We start from the raw sequence: 22,442 nt of genomic DNA, 5'->3' as shown, positions 1-22,442 counted from the left end.
GTCGGAGGCCACCACTAGGCACGTGGCGTCATCTGAGGCCGCCACCAGGCGCGCGGCGTCGTCTGAGGCCGCCACCAGGCCTGTAGCAACAGCTAGCTCGCAGCTACTGGCTAGCCAACGGAGCTAGCCACTGACAAAATGCCACCCAAACAGAGAAACACTGAGGAGGATTATGTATCTTTGACTCAGGTAAATGAATTGCTGCATCAACAGAAGGACATGTTTACTGCTCTGTTACAGCAGCAGCAGCAAATTTTTAATGAATTTGTTAAAGTTATCATGGACTCAACTAACATCAGAGTTGATGCTTTAACTAAAGAAATTCAAGATCTGAAAACAAGCATCCAATACACTCTGAAGGATGTAGATGATCTTAAAATCAATCAAGCCAAACAGTCTGAATATCTCAATGTCACGGCCCTCCCCTGCCTGTTATGAGAGGCTCCCCATGGCAGGCAGGGGTGGGGCCTCCTGAGTGGTGGCACCTGTGCTGTTAAATTGTTTGTGCTGTGCTCATTCACTCTCTCTGCTCTCTCCCCACCAGGTAACACATTTGGTTTGTCTTCAGTTCATCTTCTGTTCCAGTTACCTTTGGTTTTCACACGCCAACACATTTGCATCCGCATTCATTCGCATTCATGCACTGCATACACCACTGATTCTTACTCATATTTGCATGCCTTGTATTTATGTTGTATTTGATTATTATTATTATTGTTTGTCAAATAAACCATTTTAATTGGCCTGAACCGCTTGAGTTATCCCCCCCCCCCCCCCCCCCCCCACACACACACACACACTTAGTTTTGTTTGGGTTGTGACTTGCCGTCGAGCCAGGCTTGTTACACTCAAGATCACTGAAAATGAAATGTTTAAAATGAGTGAGTCACCAGGTCATACTTGACAAACTGGATTACCTAGAAGGTCAATCTAGGCAAAATAACATTGTCATCGAAGGCATCCCTGAATCGCCTGGTGAATCCTGGATGGATTCAGAGGTAAAAGTAAGAGACGTCTTTAAGCAGAAACTGCAGTTACAGAGGGAGGTGGAGTGTGTACATCGCACAGGTAAAACAGGAGTCTCCAGAGACAGAAGTGACCTATTGTCATCAAATTCCTGCATTTCAAGGACAAAGCGGCAGTTTTAGAGTGCAAAGAATCTCAAAGGTACAAAGATATTTATTAATGAAGATTATACTCACGCTTTACATTTAAAAAGAAAAGAATTAATGCCAAAACTGAAAGCTGCATGGGAAAGAGGTGATATTGCTTATCTCAGACATGACGAGCTTCCGTCCTCATTCCAGCACTTCAGAGTAATCTCGGAACTTCAAGGTTATGTCATAAAAAAGGCATTTATTTTTCTATGACTGATACAATCACATCACAACATGGATTACTGAAGAGGGGGTTCAAAATTCAACATATTAACATTAATAGTCTGAGGAATAAAATTGGTGAGGTAACTAATCTGCGTAAATATAAATTACACGTACTTGCTATTTCAGAAACTCATCTGGATTCTTCTTTTGATGACTGAGCTATATATTGATGGCTATAATATTTACAGAAATGATAGAAACAGATTTGGTGGCGGAGTTGCTTTTTATATTCGAGATCACTTACCAACACAAATTAGAAATATGATGAAATTTAATATTGAAGTGTTATGGCTGCAAGTTTATTTACCTCACAGTAATCCGATTTTGTTGGGCTGTTGTCACCAACGACCAAATCCTGATTGTGAATATTTAGATGCAATCTGTGACACCTATACTGCTGTGGGTCATGATACATACCTTATGGGTGATTTCAATATTGACTGGTTTGCTAAAAACTGCCATTTGATGATGTGAAAAGCTATTCGTTGGTCTGAGGTGTTATGTATTCATAATCCTGAAATTGCACTTGCAAGATTTAATAGTTTATTCATGCCTTTAGTGGAAATTCATGCTCCTATGATGAAGTTTACTGTCAGGAACACCATCACACCCTGGTTGGATGATGAAATTAAAGACTGTATTAAAATAGAGATCAGATGAAAAAACGGCAATTATAAAAGGAAATCTTTATCGTAAAATGAGTAATTCTGTTACTCAAACTGAATAGAAAGAAAAAGAAAATGTTTTTTTGAGGATCGAGTTCAGAAAGCTGGAACTGATAGCAAAAAGTTATGGAATATTTTAAATCAGTTGACCGGTAAGAAAAATAGAATAGTCGTTCTTTCTTGAGGTAAATGATAAATTCATAACAAAGCCTGTAGATATTGCTAATCATATTGATTACTTTATTAGCAAAGTCAATAAATTAAGAGACAATATGTCTAATCTGAGTAATGTTAAATCCTATCTACTGATAAGAAATAAAATTATGAATAATAAAAACAGCAGGTTTAAATTTGAAGAAGTATAAATAAGGTAAAGGATTATTTGAAATCCTCTAAAGATAAACCCCCGGTGTTGATGGTCTTGACAGTAGTCTTCTCAGACTAGCAGCCGATTGTATCACTCCTGTTTTAGCCCATATAATAAACCTCAGTTTTGCTTGCAACACATGTCCGCAAGCATGGAAACAGGCTAAAATTTTTCCACTACTGAAAAATAAGAAAATTCCATTCTCGACTTCAGTCGACCAATAAGTATTCTATTCTACCTGTGTTCGGAAAAATCATGGAGTCTATTGTATATGAGCAAATCAGTAATTATTTTTCGTCGAATAATTTAATTACAGCATGCATATAGAGTCACTCCACTGTTGACTCAGATGTCTGAAGATTGGCTCAGAGAGGTCGAAAAGAATATAGTCGGCACTGTTTCTTGATTTCTCTGCTGCGTTTGAGATCATTGATCATGATTTGTTATTGGAAAACAATACGATTTTGAGCTATCAGCTCTTACTTGGTTTTATAGTTATTTATCTAATAGGACACAGACAGTGGTTTTAATGGCAGTTTTTTCTGGCACCAGGAGTGTTGTATGTGGAGTGCCACAAGGGAGTTGCCTCGGTCCACTATTATTTACACTTTCCACAAATGATTTACCATATATTTTTGATAAAGTCAGTATAGTGATGTATGCAGATGATTCAACTATTTATACATGTGCAAGTTTGCATAATGATTTAGAAGTTGTTTTAAGTATGGAACTGGTAGTTGACTGGGTTACATCCAGTAAGCTTGTGTTAAATATAGTAAAGAATAATTGTATGATTATTAAGATAAGACTTTATTGATCTCACAGTGGAGAAATTCACGTTACGTCAGCTCTTAAAAAACACACAAGATGGGTGCGAGTAGAGGAAAGTGTGCATCACACAGCGTGTGCAAGGATAAGCAATAATAATACTTGTAACAATACAATAAAATAAGAAAATGAGGTAGAAATAGAACATATATATATATATATATATATATATATATATATGGCCTCTCACCTCAGTCTGAGTTACAGTGAGGGGGGAGGGAGGGGGGAGCTGAGGTGTGAGCTGGTGCTGAATACAGTCCGGGGAGAGGAGGGACAAAGTCCGGGGTGCAGTGGTGGTGAGCAGGGGGTAGAAGGGGGTGGGTCAGAGGGACTGGAGGGCTGGCTGCTGGAGATGTGTGGAGAGTCAGGAGCAGGCAGGGGGGCAGGTGTGGAGGAGCCAAAATGGTTAAAGTAACTGTTTAGCTCCTCTGCAAACCAAGAATCTCCATCTGCAGTCCTGCTGGTACCCTGCACAAATCTGGAGGCGGTCTTGAGGCCTCTCCACACATCCCTGATATTGTTCTGGGCCAGCTGCTCCTTCATCTTCCTTCCATACTCCTTCTTGGCTGCCCGGATCTTCCACTGGAGTTCCTCTTCAGTCCAGAGTTTCACTGACCTTTTCTGCACTGGCTCTCTTCTCATCCTGGGTGTTTATTGGGGAAACAGATAGATGAGTTTGTGAGCCAAGCATCCGAGCGGGGGGAGGGGGGTGGAGGTGTAAGCGTCCTCCACATTAACGTAAAAAAGGTCCAGTATTCTATTGTCCCTGGTTTTACACGTGACGTACTGGGTGAATGTGGGGAGGGTGGCGGAGAGGGAGGTGTGGTTAAAGTCCCCTGTGATGAGGAGGAGCGCACGGGGGTGTTGTGTCTGCAGCCGTGTGACTGTACTGTGGATCCACTCACAGGCAGCAGTGGCATCTGCAGAGGAAGGAATACATGCGCAGAGCATGATCACACTTCCAAACTCCCATGGGAGATAGTACGGCCTCATGTTCACCGCAAGTAGCTCCATGCCCGAGGAGCAGATCTGATCCTTGAGCTGCATTGCACCATCTCTCACTCACATAAACGGCGAGCCCCCCTGTTCTTTTCTTCCCGCTCTCCGCCAACGTCCTGTCTGCGCGGATAAGTGTGAAGCCGTCCATGTTAATAATAGAGTCCGGTACATGTTCATCCAACCACGTCTCAGTGAAGCACATGAGACTGCAGCCTTTACACAGCCTCTGGAAACGGGTTAGCGTTGCTAGCTCCTCGGTCTTGTTGCGGAGAGACCTTACATTCCCCATGACCACAGACGGAATATAAGTCCTCCTCCACTTCATCCGGCTCCTCTGCAGCGTCTCCGTCTCCTTCGTATATCTGCAGGTATGTCCAGGTGCTCAGCATAGTGGGGACCCGGCCCACTGTACAGAGTCTCTTAGTCCAATCAGCTGATCCCGGCTGTAATCAATGGGACGTCCAGAGCCTGGGACAAAGGGATTTCCCCACGCTGTCTTAAAAAGTTCTGAAAGAAGCAGAAAGTTAATCACAAGAGTTACAAAAGTGGGTTTCCCATGTGCACACTTGCACAGGGTACCACACACTGCAAATAAAAACAATAACGCACTATTAAAAAGTATTAAAAATAGCGAAAGTAGGAAAAGAGGGGGAAGAGCTGAAGTAACAAGCAGCTGCATCGACAGTGCTATCTTGAAAAAAATTAAATAAATAAACAATTATAAACAGTGGGCAGTTGTTAGTTCATGACCGTCCAAACACCATATGTGTTCCCCAGCCGTGACGTCCAGATCCACAGATCTCCACAGCTGCTCCTGTGGGCGGCCACACCCCGTCAGTTCAGCGCACACACCAACGTGTTACTGTGTCTGCTTGCAAAGCCACATTCGTGGGGCACTTAGACAAATTTCATATCCAGCTCGAAAATGATCGTCTGCTGACCCTTGTCGTGTTAACAGTGTGAATGGCCACACATTTTCTAAGTGCCGTGCGAGCAGTGTTACATGTTCGTGCATGTCACCTGGAATTTGGCACCTGGATAAATGTTGCCTGATGATGCTGATGCGGAAGTGAATCAGATGGTTCTGTGCGCTGTCAAACAGAAATGACTCCGCTGTCAAAAATGTGCCTCCCCACCCATCAGTAAATGACATGAAAGGGGCTACCTTGTTAGTAATGGAAAGGGGCACTGACCAAGCGTAAAAATGGGATGAGTTGGGAGTGAGAATTTGTTCAGATACTTATGGAAAATTCTCTGCCTTTCTTTCTCCAGTATGAAGAATGAACATAGCCTGCAAGCTCTGCTTGTCCTGTTGTGGTGGGATTGGAACCAATATAAAAATGTTAATGCTATGGCCTTCCAAATGAAGCCCAATGGGACAAAATATGTACATTTTTTTGGAGTTGTCTTTGGGTGCTCATTAATTATCATCATCATCACTACTGCTGCCACATTTGCATGCTGGTGAATGGTGTGCAACGAGTGAGGAAATGATGTGCACACATTGGGGTTCAGTTCACTAAACAGAGACACAGCGGTGATGATGTCACACATCCTGAACACGATAAGGAGAACTGAATCCAGGGAGCATGATGAACCTTCTGCCCCCAAACACAAACCTCTGAAGCTTTGCATCTGAATCACATTTATCTCATGCACATGTGCATGTGTTTGGTTACATTTAGATGCTGAGTGTATGGGTGTTCCAACCACACATCTCCCCCAGAGCCCACTTTGAAATTGGATAGATTTTTCTCGATCTCAGCCAAAGCTGCGGGGAAGGTCACTTCATTAATCTGAGCTAAATGCCACAGTCTGCCTTCTTAACCCACTAACACCCACCGATAACATCATTGATTGATACTAATAATTAATTCTCCTTTGGAACAGAAACACAGAGTATCAGTCAGTGAGAAAGCCTTAATTACAATGTAAAGACCCATTAGCTTCATGTCACGTTGCCTTCCAGTGGCACAGCAGCCAAACAGATGTCTTCCTCTCCCCGTGGCCTTTAGTGGCTCCCTCTTCCACTCACTTCCTGTGTCTCTCCCCTGTTGTCCACACTGTAAAAAACAAAAAAATCTGTGAAATTAACAGGGAAATCCTGTAAAATCACAACAAAAAAAAATGTGAAAAGAAAAAAACAGTGGTGTAGTGTTTAATTGACAGCAAAAATTGGAAAATGTAGAACGAAACTGAACTGTAAATCTAACAGTACAAATATGTTAAAATAATCATATACCATTGTAGAATTTCCTAATGACTAGTTTAAACACAGAAAAACGGTAGTAACAAAAACTGTAAAATACAATTAAAATTACAGCATGAATGTTAAGGTTAGAGGTCCAGACGGGACTGGACCGATTCATGCAATGGACCCCAATGCTAGGGAGCAAGACACAGAGTGGTTTGCAAAAGAAGAGATATTTATTTATAAGGACAAATAAAAGTGCTGTGCTGGGGATGCCTGCAGAATGGAGGGTTAGCCCGCTCCAGGCAGTGAAAATAGGGAGCTGCAGTTTCCTGAGCCAGTCTTGAAGGAGAACTGGGGTTCAGGGACCAGGACCAGGTGGGACGCATGGATCCAAGACCAGAAACTGAGGAAACGAAGACACAGGCGGTGAGTGATTACACTCATAACACTGGAAGCCTTAAGCTATTCACAGCTCTCAGAAGGCTTAAATATAATTGTTCACAGTTCTGGAAATAATGTTCACTTCTTAGAAAATAAGGTTCACTGTTCAGAAACATTTCACGGTTCATAAATTGTCTCCAGAAGTCGGAGATCAAATACTGTGTGTTTGTGATGCAGTTCCAATTAAGCAAGACTTAGACAGCTGGGGTCTTCATCGTTCAACATTAGAGTTCATACAGTTGTTAGAAAGAATTCTTGGAACAGTGCTTTATCATAGCACTGTCACAGACAGGAACAAGTGAGAATGGAATCCCACTGAGATGAGAATGAACTTAACTGGTGTGTATCAGGAATGGTGGACAGAAACGTCTGGACACGATTGCAGGACTCACCAATGTAGCTTTTGTTCGTAAAGGCGTTTACTGAAGGATTCAGTGGCGTCTGGTACACAGCAAGGCAGTCCAAAACAAGCAAACAGATCCAAAACATCAGGCTTAAGGCGTGGCCAATACAAACAGGCATGTGGTCGAAACACAACATGGTAGCAGGACTTGGAGACATGAAACACAGGGCTGGAAGCGAAGGCACAAGGCGCAATGATCTGGCGAAGGAGTAGTGCCACCAGTGAGACCTAAATACACCCAGGTGATGAGATGCAGATTAGAAACAGGTGTATGGAAAGATCCAGAACTGAGTGTGGCCCAAACCGAGTGCAACACCAACCACCAAGCACCAAGAGACACAGACCAGAGAGATAGGGACAGAAAAAGAGCAGGCAGGAAAAACCTGCCTGCCTGAGAGGAGTGATGTTGCTGTGCAGGTAGCCGGGAGCCAGGAACCAGGGTAGTGTAGGAGCCACTCAAACAGAGGCCTGCTCACTCCAAAGGATCTCAGTCTCCTCAGGAGGTGGAGGCGACTCTGGCCTTTCTGCTACAAGGTGTCAGTGTGGTGAGTGCAGTCCAGTTTGCTGTTGAGGTGAACACCCAGGTATTTGAAACTGTCCACGGTCTCTATGTCCTCCCCCTGGATGTTCACCAGTGGATGAGGTGGTGGTTTCCTCCTGAAGTCAATCACCATCTCCTTCATCTTACTGGTGTTGAGACACAAGTGGTTGCACTCACACCAGTCCACAAAGTCTGATGACCAACCGGTACCCCAGCTCGTTCCCCTCAGACACACAACCCACAATGGCGGAGTCATCAGAGAACTTCTGGAGATGGCAGCTGTCCATGTTGTAGGTGAAGTCTGAGGTGTAAAAGGCAAAGAGGAAAGGCGAGCGGATGGTGCCCTGGGGGGCCCCGGTGCTGCACCTTACCACCTCAGACTGACAGCTGCGCAGCCGCACGTACTGCGGGCGGTCAGTGAGGTAGTTGATGGTCCAGGCGGCGAGCTGTCCATCCACACCTGCATCCTCCAGCTTCCCCCGCAGCAGCACCGGTCTGCTGGTGTTGAAAGCGCTGGAGAAATCAAAGAACATGACTCTGACAGTGCTCCCACCAGTCTCCAGGTGGATGAGCGCCCGCTGCAGCAGGTAGGTGACAGCGTCATCTACCCCAATGTTGGGCCTGTAGGCAAACTGCAGTGGGTCCAAGATGTCACTAACCACGGTGCGGAGGTGAGACAGGATGAGCCATTCCATGGTCTTCATGAGGTGGGAGATTAGAGCAACTGGTCTGTAGTGGGCTGGTTCCTTGGTGTGTGGTGTTTTGGGAACCAGGACCACACAGGAGGGCTTCCACAGGGTGGGGACCACCCTCAGGCTGAGGCTCTTGTTGAAGATGTGGCTGAGGACCTCACAGAGCTCATCTGCACAGGTCCTCAGCAGCCTCGGGGAGATCCCATCAGGTCCTGCTGCTTTCGCCGCAGGAGCTGGCCTCTCACCTCAGTCTGAGTTACAGTGAGGGGGGAGGGAGGGGGGAGCTGAGGTGTGAGCTGGTGCTGAATACAGTCTGGGGAGAGGAGAGACAAAGTCCGGGGTGCAGTGGTGGTGAGCAGGGGGTAGAAGGTGTCTTGGACACCAGGAAAGACAGTTCGCTCTAATAAGGGAATTAGAAAGTTGGCCAGGTTAACTTGAGTTTCGCTGCAGGAAGCTCTGACGTCTAAAGCCACATTCACACCGGGCGCGATCAGACGCTACAAATTCGCGTGGGTCACCAGGCGACGGACGCGCCTCCTTCGCCCGGTGTGTCGCTCTGCTTGGGTGGACTTTCGTTGCGAAAATTTGCCCAGGTGCGTCATCAAATAGGAGGAGCTTCCATTCCGCTTGCCGGCTCCGGTTGTCAGTCAAGCTAACATGACGGACCTTGATCACACGGAGCAAGTTGCTGTGGAAAGCTCCCAATACAGAGAGTATCATTATTTGCTGCAGCAGCTGTGTCTGGGTGACGGCCACTTTCAGCGGTCCTTCCACCTCTGCGGGACCCAGTTTGAGGATCAACTGTCCCGTTCGCGCGCGCACATGTAAATAATTAAAAAAAAAAAAGAAAAGAAACTCCGCTGCTTGCTGCAGCTGGCTCTTCCCCAATCATAATTGTGTTTAGAATCCAGTCACCATTTGTTTTATTATACATCTGTGTAGTTAATTAATAAAATATTCTCTACAGATGATTTGCTCTCGCGCGCACGTAAAAAAATAAAGAAAAGGAAAAAGCTCCGCTCCGGCTGCTGCAAGTAGGGCTGCTGCTCGCTCCAAAAACTCTGTCATAATTGTGTTTAGAAACCAGTCACCATTTGCTTTATTATACAGCTGTGTAGTTAATAAGTAAAATAATCTCCAGGACGATTCGCGCGCGCGCACGTAAGATAAAAATAAAAAGAAACTCTGCTCCCCGCTGCTGTGGTGCTGCTGTTCGCTCCAAAAACTCGCAACCATCGTGTCGCGCTGCGTGGTTTGGCGCCAAAACGCATCCTTACATAGGGATTACATGGCAACCTGTGGCTCCAGTCGCTCGCGTCGTGCCCGGTGTGAATGCGGCATTAGGCGCATGGGAGCAGCAGGAAGATACGGTCAAGGTCACAGAGAGGAATGAGGCTCGGTCCACAGGATCATGGAAGCACCTGGGATCTCTGGGAAGAATCTGGCTGTGGAATCTCATGCAAGAATCAGGCTGTGGAATCTCATGCAAGAATCTGGCAACCACTGATCCAAAAGTCTGAGTTTAAATAGTCTGCTGCTCATCCAAAAGGACAGCAGGTGTGCGGCTAAGATGAGCGGTGAGGCGCAGCAGGTGTGGAACTAACCTGAGGGCACCATCTGGGGAAAAACTCACAAATGAAAACAAGGTTTTAAAAAGTCCTGAATAGGGTTAAAGTACATTTTGAGGATATTTAAACATAAGGTTGTGAACTTTTTGTGGAGAGTTTATCTTCTAAATAGACAATTAACACTAATAGGCCCAGAGAGCAGACTTTAGTCTACAGTGAAAAATCCACCCAAAGTTTAGCATATGACCAACCTCCTCCCTTTGTTGTATAAATAAGCTGAGTCCCTGTGTGCTTTGTATAGCATGCATATGTAATAACATATGGAGGCTGACACAGGTTTCAGCAAAGAAAAGCAGCCTATTGTTTCTTTGGAATGTGCCAATTAACATTTGAAGGCAGTTTCACTTCGGCACCAGCCTCCTCCCTTTGTTATATAACTGAGCTGAGATTTCAACCATAAATAGGGCATGCCTTTCACACAGACCCCAGATTTTACAATGTCACAACCAATGCAAAATCCGCAACCACTTTCTTGAAATAAAGCGGTACCTTTGCTTCGACAACAAGGACACTCGCAAGGAATGCTTACAAATGGACAAATTTGCAGCAATTTCTGACATCTGGCAGCAGTTTGTTCAGAAGTGTGTGTCGTCCTACAGTCCAGGGCAGCATGTTACAGTGGATGAGCAATTATTTCCGTCAAAGGTTCATTGTACCTTTCTGCAGTACATTGCATCCAAGCCTGACAAGTTTGGAATCAAGTTTGGGATTTCAGCAGATGTGGACACGAAATACATGTTTAATGCCATCTCTTACTTGGGAAAAGATCCCACGTGTCCGGCGGGGGAGAGGCTGTCAGAGAATGTTGTTTTGAAGTTGATGGAACCATTTATGGACCAGCTAAGGACTGTAACTATGGACAATTTCTTCATCTCTCTGTCTTTGGCTAACAGGCTTCTTCATCGAAAAACAACTCTGCTTGGCACCATCAACAAAAATCATCGGGAATTACCAGCAACTGCCAACGAAACCTCTGGCCGCCAGTTGTACTCAACACAGGTGTTCACCTCTGGAAGTGCCTTGCTGACTGTGTACGCAACAAAAAAAAAGAAATCTGTCTGTCTTCTGAGCATCATGCATCAGAAAGTGGAAAATGCGGACACCCGAAAACAAAAACTGAACACTGTTGTTGATTACAACCATTTCAAATGTGGTGTTGCTATCATGGACCAGAAATTACGCAACTACTCCGTGCGTGCATGAACACGGAGATGGCCCATGCTGTGTTTTAGAACCTGTTGGACATGGCTGCCACAAATGCACATATTTTATACACACCATTTACAGGATCAAAAGAAAGTCGGGAATTATTCACGCTGTGGCTCACCGAGGAATTTCAAAACAGACATTTGCAGGAAAAGGCAGTAGGGGAAGAGTGCAAACAGCAGCATTGTGAGATGAGAGTTTCTCAGAAGAAAGGACACAGTGGACACAGTGCCAGGTGCGCATACTCTGCAATAATAACAGAAGCACTGAACATTGTGTACACTGCCAAAAATACATCTGTGGCAAATGTAGGAAAGATGCACCTTGGGAATGTGGAAACTGCTAGTTATGACAATTGTACAGTACATTTGTGTGCTTTGTATAGTAACAAGACTTTTCTTTGGGAGAGAAAAAATTGTTTTCTTTCTGAAGTTACACCTTCTGTTTGTTGTTATTCTGATTAAATGTTTTTTGTTGGGGGCGGGGGGGTGCTAATCACAGTTCTATGACATTGTGAGCTAAGTACAGTAATTGTAATTGGTGTTTAGCCGACAACCAAATTACCATTCATGAAGGATTTTCATCAGAAATACTTCTGCCCTTCTTAAAATGACATGCAATTATAATGATAAGTGTTTTTTATGACAAATAGAAAATGGATCAAATGATAAAAATAGGGTAAAACTGTTTGTTGGCTAAATAAAACATAAAATGAAAAAAGGTTACTCTTTGTACATGAAATAAGATATGACCTAAATGAAACTGACTGCAAAATGAATAATGTTGCAGGGGTAGTGGTGGCAGACTCCAGCTGAAATAATACTTTTTCAATCAGACTCAATCAGACAAAACAGAGGAATGTGGCCTATTGTTTCTTTGGAATGTGCCCAGACATGTTCACTTGAGCTGCATGTTAATTCCTGTCCAAATGTTAGCATATGAGGAGGAATTAGCATGTTTTGCAAAGAAGAGGGGGCAGGCAGCAGAAACAAAAAATCTCTGGGCCTGCCAGTGGTAACAGTTTATCTGTTCCATATATTTGCATTGTAATAATTAACATGCAAAATAAAGAAGGGAGCATTGTAATAATAATCAATAAGATAGAGACAGAGAGCAGGAGTTAAGTGACCAAGTTGTTAGTGCACTTGGTTTCAGTGTGGAGTTCCTTTTTCAAAGCCCACCCCTGGCATATTTCTCCATGTAATGTGACGTTGCATCAAGAAGGGCATCCAGTGTAAAACCTGTGCCAAAATCAACATGCAGAGCCACCTTGGTTACATTGGTCTTGGTTTTGTTCTGTTAATCACATTTGTTGTATTATGGATAGTCACAGGTTTTTGTTATTATTAATCTTCAGTGTTGCTCATCAGATTATGTTCCATTTGTCGTTTATTGCATTATTCAGTAGTCGCTGGTTTTGTTTTCTGTTCATCACTTATTTTCTGTTTAACCAATAGTTTGATTTGCCCTCCCGCACTCTCTTGCCTTTCTTCCCCCTTCTTTGTTCACTAAACAACACTTCTTTCCAGAACATTTCACACACCTTCTTCACATCACCCGATTAGTTTGCTCCTTATTTAACCCTTCACAGTTCCACAGCTCACTGCCCGATTGGTGACTTTGTTCACTTTCTCTCCCTTAGTTCATGTCCTGTTTGCTTCTTAGTGTTTTGACCTTGCTTTTTTTCTCTGACCTCCATCTTGCCTTAATCCTGAACTCAGCTTGTATTTTGACTCTGTCTCTGTTTCTGCCTGCAATACTCCTCGATGCTGTGACCTCAGCTCAATTTATTGACCACATCCCAGCCTGTACCCTGTCTGATACCTCTGCCTCATTAGCTGACTACCTGTGTACTGAATCTCCTGCCTGGTCACAAGGTAAAGCCTTTTATTCATCACAACCAGCCATGTCTATGAGTGCATTGGTCTCCTACTGCTTCCAGTGTCAATACATTACGAGTCTTGACACCAGCGCCTGGAAGGCCGCGGGTGCGTTGGTCAGGCCAAAGGGCATGACCAAGTACTCAAAATGTCCCAGCAGGGTGTTAAACGCGGTTTTCCACTCCTCACTGTCTTTATCACGTACAGTGAGGAAACTAAGTATTTGAACACCCTGCGATTTTGCAAGTTCTCCCACTTAGAAATCATGGAGGGGTCTGAAATTTTCATCTTAAGCCTGGTTCACACGACAGGATTTTAAAATTATCTTTAGGTTTCCAAAACCTGAGAGACCACACATGTAAAGATAAAAAATCATAGCTCTAACAGGTTTGGTCGTACAGTGTGTGGTGTCCAGCCACACGGTAATAACAACAACACCACACATGAACAGATTTAACACACGGACATTTACAATTCAGACAGGAAATCTCACAAAGATCTCTTGAGATTAAACGTGACTTCAGAGTAAACAAACGGAGGTACTTTGTGGACTATTTAAAACAGAGGGAAAAACGACACAAAAAGCGAAAGGAAAGGCGTTCTTTAAAGGAGTGGATAGCGCGACCACCGGACTTTCTGGTAAGTCAGAACAGCTGTTTTGATTTTATTTTCCGCTCCGTACGTACGTCACCTCGCTTTCTGATTGGCTGCACGTCACATTCAGCAGGCTGTGAGCTCGTTTGTGGTCAGAAGACACACCACACGCTGCGATATCGGGCCAAAAAAAACAACATGTTGAATATCCCCGATTTGCAATCCGAGCGCTCCTGACGCCCTTCCGAGCAGATCAGAGCGCTCTTAACCCACCCCACACGGCAGGAATATCTGATGAGATTATCTTTGATGTCATCACGATTGTCGGGGCATCCTTAAGATTGTCAGAAGGGGGAGATCGGGTCCGATATCGGCCTAATTATCCTGCCGTGTGAACCCGGCTTTAGTTGCGTGTCCACTGTGAGAGACATAACCTAAAAAAATCTGGAAATCACAATGTATGATTTTTTTTAATAATTTATTTGTATGTTACTGCTGCAAATAAGTATTTGATCCCGTACCAACCAGCAAGAATTCTGGCTCTCACAGACCTGTTAATTTTTCTTTAAGAGGCCCTCTTATTCTGCACTCTTTACCTGTATTAATTGCACCTGTTTGAACTTGTTACCTGTATAAAAGACAACTGTTCACACACTCAATCAATCACACTCCAACCTGTCCACCATAGCCAAGACCAAAGAGCTGTCAAACTAGCTGTCTAACTAGGGACAAAACTGTAGACCTGCACAAGGCTGGGATGGACTACAGGACAACAGGCAAGCAACTTGGTAGAAGACAACAGCTGTTATGATTATTTATTAGAACATGGAAGAAACACAAGATGACTGTCAATCTCCCTCGGTCTGGGATTCCATGCAAGATCTCACTTTGTGGGGTAAGGATGATTTTGAGAAAGCTCAGAACTACACAGGAGGACCTGGTCAATGACTTGAAGAGAGCTGGGACCACAGTCACAAAGATCACATTAGTAACACATGATGCTGTCATGGTTTAAAATCCTGCAGGGCAGCAAGGTCCCCCTGCTCAAGCCAGCACATGTCCAGGCCCGTTTGAAGTTCACCAGTGACCATCTGGATGATCCAGAGGAGGCATGGGAGAAGGTCATGTCAGATGAGACCAAAATAGAGCTTTTTGGAATCAACTCCACTTACCATGTTTAGAGGATGAGAGCAACCCCAAGAAAACCATCCCAACCGTGAAGCATGGGGGTGGAAACATCATACTCTGGGGGTGCTCTTCTGCAAAGGGGACAGGACGACTGCATCATATTGAAGGGAGGATGGATGGGGTCATGTATTGCAAGATTTTAGCAAACAACCTCCTTCCCTCAGTAAGAGCATTGACGATGGGTCATGGCTGGGTCTTCCAGCATCACAATGACCCCAAACACATAGCCAGGGCAACTAAGGAGGGGCTCCATAAGAAGTATTTCAAGGCTCTGGAGTGGCCTGGCCAGTCTCCAGACCTGAACTCTATAGAAAATCTTTGGAGGGAGCTGAAACTCCAAACCTGAAAGATTTGGAGAAGATCTGTATGAAGGAGTGGACCAAAATCCCTGCTGCAGTGTGTGCAAACCTGGTGAAAAACTACAGGAAATGTTTGACCTCTGTAATTACAAAGGCTACTGTACCAAATATTAACACTGATTTTCACAGGTGTTGAAATACTTATTTGCAGCAGTAACATACAAATAAATTATTATAAAATCATACATTGTGATTTCAGGATATTTTTTTAGATTATGTCTCTCATAGTGGACATGCACCTAAGATGAAAATTTCAGACCCCTCCATGATTTTTAAGTGTGAGAACTTGCAAACTCGCAGGGTGTTCAAATACTTATTTTCCTCACTGTACCAGATGATAGGCATTTCTAAGCTCAAGTTGAGTGAAAATGGCTGCCCCGTGGAGGGAACTGAATGCCAAATCGAGAAGGGGAAGCGGGTACCGGTTGCGGACCGTAATGGCGTTCAGTCCCTGAAAATCAATACACGGACACAGCGTACCATCCTTCTTACCAACGAATAAGAAGCCCGCCCCCAGTGGTGACGACGAGGGTCGTATCAACCCAGCAGCCAGGGAGCCCAGGATATACGTCTCTATTGATTCCCTTTCTGGACACAGAGGTGGTACAGACTGCTCGAGGGGAAAGGTGAGCCCAGAAGCAAATCGATGGCGCAGTAAGGATGGTGCGGGGGAAGTGACAGCGCATGATCCTTGCTGAACACCTCAGCCAGGTCATGGTAAGCCATATTAATTTTCCGAACGGTGTCCACCTGGAGGTCTCTCACAGTTTCTGGAAAAAATTGATGCAGCAAAGCTCCAAATTGTTCAGACATTTATTCTCAATAAAAAAACGATGAGAGGGGTGGACCAGTGCTCACAAAAAGCCTGCTGACAGGCGAATGATGCAACCGACAGGCGTGAAAAAACTCACGCATGCGCACGAAGGTTCAAGCTTGGCTGATGCAATCACACGTGATTCAAATCCATATGGTTTTTGAAAAAAATAAAAAGGTCCCATACTTTTCTAACAGACCTCCTATGTGTATATATATATATATATATATATATATATATATATATATACACACACACATACAGTAGTGCAGCCTGTGCAAAATTTTACATTGAATTAATTGATGCCTTGCATTTATAGAGCAGGACCAGATTTTGTTCAGACTCCTCTCCCATTCCTCGTCCTCTATCTGTAAACCCAGCTTCCCTTCCCTTGCATTTTTCAAGAGTAAAGAGTTACAGTGAACTAAAAAAAGATTAACAAACACCAACTTTTTGGATTCAGGTGAGCTCGAGAGAAGCTTGTAAACTGGCACCTCCTCAGGTAAGGACTCGAATTCAGGGATATTCTGGCGAACATAGCGTCTAACGTGCAGATATCGAAAAAAAATGGGTTGCCGGCAGAGAGCAAAGGAGCCAAACTGTCTAGCAACATATAAATCCTTAAGAGAAACAATTCCTTTTTCCTTCCAATTGTCAAACGAGGCATTTAACAAGGATGGGGGGAAAGCGTGATTACGAGATATCGGTGTATGAATATTTATATTTGGTAAGGAATATTTTTTTCCTGATTTGATTGAGCATTTCTATACAGTTTGAGACAACAAAATTATGCACCTTAACATTTGGACTAGGAGGCGAAAAAAGAAGGGCAGGGAGAGAACTATTTTCAACCTCTTCACTTTCAGTGGCCACCCAAGGAGGGATGTCAGGCATTGAGTCCAATTTGTACTCCGTTTGCCAGTAGACCAATGTACGGCAGAGTGCTGCCCAATAGTAATGTTGAAAGTTGGGCAAACCCCCCCCCCCATCAATTTGGGCAAATGAGCCTTAGTTATTCTGTGGGCTTTATAGCCCCCAATAAAAGGAAGAATTATTGAATCTATAGATTTAAAGAATTGTTTTGTCAAGTAAATGGGCAAGTTTTGTCAAAACCTTAACACTCCAGCTGTGAACAGAATAAATGCATCCTCAGACTCCTGGCCCGAACAGAACACTGCAAACTTGTTCGCCATATTCATCACTTTTCATATTTATGGACCATGAATCATTGTGCTGCTCGCAGACTTTTCAATTCCTGGACTTTTGACCGAGCAGATGGGATTTAGCCGGGTTAGCATTAGAAGTTAGCATCGTATATTTTGTGAATCATCTGAAATGCTGCTCCAAATTCCCTTTTGTTAAGGATTTTATATATATATATATGTTATCACTGTTAAACATTTGTACCTTGTCTTCTTTCTCATGAGAACGGTGTTGTGCTGTTTGCACTAACCCTGAGAATGTACGTGTTATTCAACTCTGTTTTAGCATGCTGGGGTCAATCTGAACTGGGAATGAAGAGCTGGATGTACTTATTATTATTATACAACTTGTTTTTGTAGCCGCTAACGACTGGGAGTGAAGCATGACGGGGTCAGTCATGAACTGGGAGTAATAGACCTGAAGGTTGTTTTGACTGTTGTGATGTGATGCTTAGCGTGAAGACCAGGACACTCCAGGCAGATGCACAACAGCTGATAACTGCAACAGACGAACGAGATGTGCTGACCTCCGACGATAAGAGTAAAAGAAAGAAACTCTTTTTCCTTACAGCTGCGCTTATTGACGTATGTGTTTATGTTACGGGAAGAAACTTGTCTTGCGTTGTCCCCCCCCCCCCCTCTTAGGACAAGTTTTATGATGTAATGAGGGCATCTCTAATAAAAAGAGCGGGAGCACAGGCCAGACTTTAGTGTAGCCTTGGTGTACAGCCTGGCCGCACTCCGCGCGTGATTAATTTGACTTTCTGTCTCACTGGTGTTTCTTGACTCTGTTTGTCTTATCAAAGGTTTTAAGAATGTTTGGAGGAGAAAATACCCAACATTGACTGGGGGCTACGTCCGGGAGCTCAACAACACCGGAGGTGTCCAGCGGAGGTCGTCAAGTCCAGACGTAAATCCTTGGCCAAGGTCCGATCGATTGATCGTGTCTGCAATTGTCGACCACCGTTGGCATCGTCTGGTTGACGAGATTTTCCCGAAGAAGACAGACAGGAAGTCGAGTCAGTGAGTAAAATTTCTTTGTAAACAGTACTGAGTGAGTGGTGATCAGATCACATAAAACAGTTAAATTCCGCAAGCGATGATACAGAATCGTCTGTTAATGCAAAGCAGTTAAACTCTGTAAGGAGGGTGCGGACTCCTCTGTTTATATACGCGTACCGGTAGGGGATAAAAGTGATCACATAAAACAGTTAAACTCCGTAAGCGATGGCGTGGAATCGTCTGTTAATGCAAAGCAGTTAAAATCCGCGAGGAGGGCGGACTCCTCTACGGTTGCGAGGGACGCCCGTAGTTAAATTCCGGAAGGAGGGTACGGACTCCTCTGTTTTAATACGTAAAGGAAATCCCGGGTAGAAATACGTGCACTGTAAAAAAGCAGTTAAATTTGTCAGGGACGGCGGAGTCCCCTAATGCAGGACATTAGTTAAATTTCACGGGAGGGCGAGCTCCCCTGGCATAAGAATACGCGTACGATTATTAAAAGTGTTTCTATGTGTAAATAGTGTTTTGTGTAAGTGTAAATAACTGTGTGAAAGTGTAATACTTTGGACAACGTTAGTGACAACCGTGTGTGTGGATGCGAAGGCAAGTGATTCCGCTTCCTACGGGGAGGTGAAAGGAATCAACCACACGACGGCAAATTAATTGTCACGTCCGAAGAAGTGAAAAACTTCAGATTTAGAACACCCTAGGTGTGCCCCCGTCTGAAGTCCAAATTATAACAAGGGATAATAAAAATGGGGGGTAAGACGTCTAAAAATAAGGAAAATTTATCAACTGACGACTGGAAATTTATGGAAGCAAAAATCCAAAAGCAACAAAGAAATTGGAGACCTGGATAAATAAACATGACTTTGACGGACGACTGAACCTGATCAGTATACAGAAGCTAAAGAAGGAGTTAGAACAGGAACATAAAGGTGATGAGAAAAGATGCAGAAAGTAGGGGCAGATTTAGTGGCATTTTGGGAGGAGGAAGCAGAGAACAGACGGAAGGGAGCAGAGAAGCGACGATTAGAGAAAGCAAGGAAAAAGAAAGCTGTAGGTAAGGCAGAAGAAGATGTGATAATTCAGCACAGAGAACCAGAACAGCCTCAACAACCACCGCCGGCTGGATCGTCGGTGACAACAACACCTTTATATCCTCCTCTACCAGAGGATGACGATGTACCGCCACCACAGTATGATTTGGCAGTAAAACCTAAGGTAAAAAGTGAAAAACCAGAAAAACCACAAACACGCAGTCAAGCGAAAGTGCCCACAGCCCCTCCCATGGTGGAACACAGTGACCAGGGAGGTGCCTATCCTATGATAGAAGTACCAAATCCTCGTGCAGGAACAGCAGGACATCGATCAACCATGCTCGTATATCGAACATGGAATGCTGATGATATCAAAGCAGCAGTCGACATGATACCATCGCCACATGTCGATATTGAGGGATTTATGCAGGATATAGAAAACATTAGAAGTTCTTACCACCTTAGTGGACCTGAAGTCCAACAGGTGTGGATGAAAGCATGTGGCCCTAAATGGAGTCAGATACGCGGAGACTGGAATCCTGCAGACCAGGATGGCGTACCGTTGCCACATGATGATCCAGTCTTGAAAACAAGAGTGGAAGCTATGATTACACGAGCAAAAGGTGTGTTAGGGCCAAAAATAAATTACACTGAAATTACCAGGACAACTCATAAAGAAGGAGAACCATGGACAGAGTTTAGATGCAGATTTGAGAGTGTATTTAGGGTCCATAGTGGCATATTGCCAGGAACACCAGTGTATGAACAACAATTGAAAAACGCTCTGATCCAACATTCCAATAAGGATATAAAAGCTTGGATACAGAAACATTGGATTGGATTGCCTACAGGCACATTGGAAGAAACACATACACACTGCTGTCATGCAGAAGGAGTCTTAAAGCAGAAAAAGACAGGGAACAGCAACAAAGGAGTGTATGTAGCACACGGAGATGATGAAATATGTTACCAACAGGGTAACTTAAGACAGCAGAAGCAGTGCAAATGCCCCCAAAAGCCATGGCAAAATAGACAAGGTGGACAACCACAACGTCAAGGACCATGGCAACCACAACAGCAGCACAGACAGGGAGGGCCACCACGTGGTCCCCTGATTTGTTGGAACTGTGGAAGAGAGGGACATATGTATAGAAATTGTCCGAATCCACCTACTGAGGGAGCAGCAGGAGGAATTCCACAACGGAATAATCCTCCGCAGCCACAGTATCCACAATGACTAGAATCCATAATCCATGATTCCACATCAGATAGGCAGTCTGATTGTGATATGGATCTGTGTGCCTTACTGGGAAATCCGGTACCAAAACCAGAAGTGACTTTGTTGGTAAATGGACGACCAGTGACATTCCTTTGTGATACAGGAGCATGTAGAACCACATGTAATGACAACATACCTGTCCATCAATTAAGCAACGAAATCTTTAGGGTTCGCTCTGCAAATGGACAAACATCAGACGTCCCTATCACCAAACCCATAACGTTGGCAGATCCATTTGGCCTGACATGTACTATGTCAGTGTTGAACATGCCACAATGTCCAGTTAACCTTTTAGGACGAGACGGATTGACTGCATTGGGCTTGTCCATAATTGTGGAACAAGGGAAATTAGTTGTTGAACGCACAGGAGGCGTTAACATGGTAAGAGAAGAAAGCGATGACCCCACATTCCACTATTGCTATACATTTGACATTTCAGAAGAAGATGCTGCAGGATGGGGTAAAGATGTCGTCTTGCAAGCGACAGCCCTACTAAAAAATCCTGAACAAAAGATGTCACCACCTGACCTGCATGTCACAATGTGGCATAAAGATCCTCCAGGTCCGGATGGTGACTATGAAAACAAATTGAAAAACATTTCACCTGTGAAGCTGACAATGACCGATTTGATTCATGATGGCAACTCAACAGCTGTCATAACAGTGACAGGTGCCACTGAAGACATTTTAAAATTGAGATTCACAGGTATGCCTTTGCATGTGTCACTTTGTAAGCCATATTTGACAGAATGGCAAGAATTGGGACTGACAGTCATAACAGCTTTGTCAGCCACTGATTGGAGCAGAGTTGGACCATGAACGGAGTTCAGTCCATCAACTAAATTGTATAAAGTGCCAGTTAATGTCTCATTGGTGCTGACAGCTGGAACACACATTGATGTGTCCACTTCACAATCCTGAGTGTTTCAGTTGAGTCCTGAAGAGGATGATCTTCTCTCTTCTGTACCATCAGGATTGTGGACAACAGGTCCTTCAGACGTAGGACTGATAAAAAATGCACAACCTGTAGTTATAAGGCCAAAAACAGAATACAGACCATGTGTAAGACAGTATCCATTGAAACCTGATGCAATTGAAGGAATCAGGCCAGTAATAGAGAATTTATTAACAGCAGGAGTAATAGTGCCATGTCCAGATTCACCATGTAACACACCCATATTTCCTGTAAAAAAAGGCTCCGCCCTCAGTGGGGTGGAGAATGATTCAAGATCTGCAGGCAGTAAATGCTGCTGTGATTAAAAGAGCACCATGTGTCCCAGATCCACATACCTTGTTAAATTCGCTGAGACCAAATTCTAATAGTTTCTCAGTAATTGACATAAGTAATGCATTTTTCTCTGTGCCAGTACACCCAGATAGTCAATTCTGGTTTGCTTTTACCTTTAAAGGACAACGATATACATTCACCAGATTACCGCAGGGTTACGCAGAGAGTCCAACTATTTATTCTCAAGTCATGTCAGCATGTTTAGCTAATTTCGTTCCACCGGCAGATAGCCAACTATTAGTGTATGTTGATGACATTTTGATTGCCTCTGACACACGAGAAAACTGCATAACTGACACAGTAGCATTATTATGTTTCTTATTTGATAATGGCCACAAAGTGAGTAAAAACAAAGTTCAGTTGTGTAGGGATAAAGTAAAATATTTAGGACATGAATTATCAGCCACAGGGCGTACTATCCTGTCTGACAGGAAGGAAGCAATTTTGCAC

This window comes from Thalassophryne amazonica, chromosome 6 (assembly GCF_902500255.1).
Source record: "Thalassophryne amazonica chromosome 6, fThaAma1.1, whole genome shotgun sequence".
Lineage (NCBI taxonomy): Eukaryota > Metazoa > Chordata > Actinopteri > Batrachoidiformes > Batrachoididae > Thalassophryne > Thalassophryne amazonica.
This window is presented reverse-complemented; position numbering follows the sequence as displayed.